Source organism: Salvia hispanica, chromosome 6 (assembly GCF_023119035.1).
Source record: "Salvia hispanica cultivar TCC Black 2014 chromosome 6, UniMelb_Shisp_WGS_1.0, whole genome shotgun sequence".
Taxonomy (NCBI): Eukaryota; Viridiplantae; Streptophyta; class Magnoliopsida; order Lamiales; family Lamiaceae; genus Salvia; species Salvia hispanica.
The window spans coordinates 40,075,972-40,079,781 of NC_062970.1; the positions used below are offsets into that span (position 1 = coordinate 40,075,972).

Genomic DNA, 3,810 nt, shown 5'->3' on the forward strand with positions numbered 1-3,810 from the left:
CGCTAAGGGCCGAGAAGCTATACGCCAAATTCAGCAAGTGTGAATTTTGGCTCAACGAGGTGAATTTCCTCGGTCATGTGGTGACTGCCGAAGGAATCCAAGTAGATCCAGCAAAGGTGGAGGCCGTGCAAAATTGGAAACCTCCTGGAACACCCAACGAGATACGAAGCTTCCTGGGATTGGCAGGTTATTATAGGAGATTCATCGAGGGCTTCTCAAAGATTGCAAGACCGATGACGCAAAAACTCAAGAAGGGCACCAAAGTTTCGTGGACCCTAGAATGTGCAGAAAGTTTTGAGTTACTAAAGAAGAAATTGACCACCGCGCCAGTTCTGGCCGTCCCCGATCCAACGGTAGACTATGTGGTGTACACTGACACATCAAAAAGTGGGTTGGGCTGCGTCCTCATGCAAAATGGCAGGGTGATAGCTTATGCATCACGACAGCTCAGACCGCACGAGCTTAATTACCCTACCCACGATTTGGAGTTAGCCACAGTAGTGCACGCACTCAAAATTTGGAGGCACCACCTCTATGGAGTTCGGTGTGAAATTCTCACGAACCATAAAAGCCTCAAGTATTTCTTCGAACAAAAGGACTTGAACATGAGACAGAGGAGATGGTTGGAGCTAGTGAAAGATTATGATTGCAGCATCAACTACCATCCCGGCAAGGCCAATGTGGTGGCCGATGCCTTAAGCCGAAAGACTCAGCACTTGACAGCCATGTTCACCCACGAGGAGAAACTACTACGAGAATTTGGCAAGCTCAACATGGAAATGATAAGTGCCCCAGAAACGGTAGAAGCAAGGATAGCTACTCTAGTGGTGGAGCCAGATTTGAGGGAGCGTATCATCGCTGCACAGAGACAGGACGAAGGTCTGGAAAAGATACGAGCAAAGGTGAGGATTGACGGACATGAGACCTATCACGAGGAGGCGGACAACGCCCTCACTTTCGGAGGGAGGCTGTGTGTGCCCCAGGATGAGAAACTGACATTGCACCAACGACCTTACGGGAAGTTACAACCGTTGGAAATTCCCGAATGGAAATGGGAACACATCACCATGGATTTCGTGACCGGCCTGCCCAAAACCAAGCGCGGGAATACTGCCATTTGGGTCATCGTTGATCGACTTACGAAGAGTGCCCATTTTATTCCCATCCCCATCACATATGGATCGGAGAAACTAGCGCAGTTATATATTCGAGAAATCGTGCGTCTGCATGGAGTGCCTGTGTCCATCACATCAGATCGGGACTCGAAACTTACATCCGGTATCTGGCAAAGCATGCAAAGAGAATTGGGAACGAAATTAAATTTCAGCACCGCATTCCACCCCCAGACCGACGGACAATCTGAGAGGACAATTCAAACCCTGGAAGATATGTTGAGGGCCGTCGTACTCGATAGAGGAGAAAACTGGGAATCCATCTTGCCCTTGATAGAGTTTGCCTATAACAATAGTTATCAAGCCACCATCGACATGGCGCCCTACGAGGCACTATATGGAAGAAAATGCAGGTCTCCACTCTATTGGGACGAAGTAGGGGAAAGAAAAGTATTAGGCCCAGAATCCGTGGCGGAGATGATTGAGATCGTGAGACAAATCCGGAGTCGGATCAAGGAAGCGCAAGACCGACAGAAATCCTACGTGGACGAACGTCGAACCGATCTGAAATTTACCATTGGAGAGAAAGTCTTCTTGAAAGTATCTCCAACTAAAGGGGTAACAAGATTTGGACTCAAGGGTAAGCTAAAACCACGATTCATTGGACCCTACGAAATTCTGGAGAAAGTGGGCCCAGTCGCATATCGCTTGGCACTACCACCCAACTTTGGAAACATACACAATGTGTTCCACGTCTCCCAACTTCGAAAATACATGTTTGACCCAAAACATGTGATTCGTCACGAAGAAATCGCTCTGGAACCCGACCTGAGTTACGAAGAAAAGCCGGTGGCAATCCTGGATAGGAAGGTGCAACAACTCCGAAATAAATCGATTGCTACGGTGAAGGTTTTGTGGAGAAACCACGGACAGGAGGAGGCAACCTGGGAGCTGGAAGAGAAGATGAAGGAAAAATATCCCGAGCTTTTTGCCTAGGAAATTCTTAAATTTCGGGACGAAATTTCTTTAAGGGGGATAGTATGTAACGACCCGCTAAGACGTTACGACTAGAAATAATAATTTTTAGCTTAATTATATATACTTTTGCTTGTGACATTTTGTGTGATTACATCTAAGTTACGATAGATTGTCGTCGTCGTTTATTTTCAACATTAGGCAAATAAATAAACACACACACATATATATATATATATATATGTAGAAATATAATAAGTTTAATTAGACAAATAGGATCCCAAAACCAAAATTTTAATGTCCGATACATCCAACAAAAGTTTAATTTATACATCGAATGTTCGAAGAAGGCGGGTAAATCAACGAGAGCAGCCACGAACTTGGACCGGTTTTTCCTACACCAAAACAATTCAAATAGATGAGTAAACCAAGATTCTAAATCATGATTAATACAAATACATTATGTAAAGAGCCGGATCCTAGAGGATCATCTTTTCAGCAACATTTAATGCTGCATTTATTGATATGGCAGGAGAATCATAACTCTCCTGACAAAAAAATATACTGGCAGAAGAATGTCAGCCAACTTGGCTTCCTTACACATATATACCGTCACTTTCACTGCCACACTCTTTCACAAACCAAAATATTCACCTCTAAAAAGGCAACAAAGGCAACAAGAATCCTTCCAAGAAAAGGACGTTTACATAGAAGAAAATCCAGCTAACAACAAATCCTTCTTTTTTCCACATCACAACAAGGTGAGTACCAAAAATCCTTACTTTCCTCCCCATATTCACAACATGACATATAGGTTTCAGCATGACATATAGACCAAACATGTCTCTGCCAGAATTTCAAATAGGTAGAACCCCAATTTGGCATCCATGAATATTTTACACATAGGCAAAGACGTCTCTGCTCAAGACACAAATTTTTGTATCCAAACATGTTGCACGTAGGCTTAAAACAGCCTCTGTCCCAAAATGCTAAATTAGTATCTGATGGAATTAGCACCTCAAGAACTTAGTTGCTATAGGCTCTCAAGAACTTAGAAATGGCAGACTTTAAGGAGCACTAAGAACTTAGCTTAAATAACATAGAAATTTGCCGGAGAGACTTCCGGCAGCGAACTCGGCACTCCGTCGCCGACAATCGACAGCCCACGCTCCGAAATTCGCCACTGTTTTCATTCCTTAAAATCTGAAATTTTGAATTTACAAGTTCCAACTTCAAAAATAAAATCTTGGTAAATAAAAAGGGGGGGAAAAGAGGGAAAAAAATAGATGAACAAGAAGAAGGTTGATTACCCTATCTGTCGGAGAACGACCTCGGTGGCGGAGGCGGTGCATGCCGGCGGTGAAGGGAGGAGGACCGAGAGAGGGAGAGAGGGAGGCCGCCACGGCGAGCCGCCGTGCTCTCAGCCATGGCGGATCCAGAAAGGGGTCGGCGTCGGCGCTGGGGCAGAACCGTGGTGGCGGTGGCGTGACGGCGGGCCCGAGGTCGACGGCGGCGGAGTGGGGGAGACGGAGATCTGTAGAGAAAGGCGGAGAGAGAGAGAGAGAGAGAGAGAGATGAGAAAGGAGGGGGGGGCGGAGACGCCGTCGAAATCGGCGGCGGTACGATGGCGGCGCCGGAGGGGTGACGTCCGGCGGGGTCAGTGGAGGCAGGAATTGCAGCTCTTCTGTTTTAGGAGAAATGAGGGAGGAAGATGAAGTTAGGG

General features: G+C 46.0%; 1 long non-coding RNA gene across 1 annotated transcript; it reads right to left on the minus strand.

Moving 5' to 3' along the window:
• Positions 1-2,372: 2,372 nt before the first annotated feature.
• Positions 2,373-3,594, minus strand: LOC125191721. The gene is made up of 3 exons (XR_007171212.1): positions 3,398-3,594; positions 3,105-3,290; positions 2,373-2,482 (listed from the first exon to the last, which is right to left on the minus strand). It is a non-coding gene; the product is annotated as an uncharacterized LOC125191721 (long non-coding RNA).
• Between the last annotated feature and the right edge of the window lie 216 nt (positions 3,595-3,810).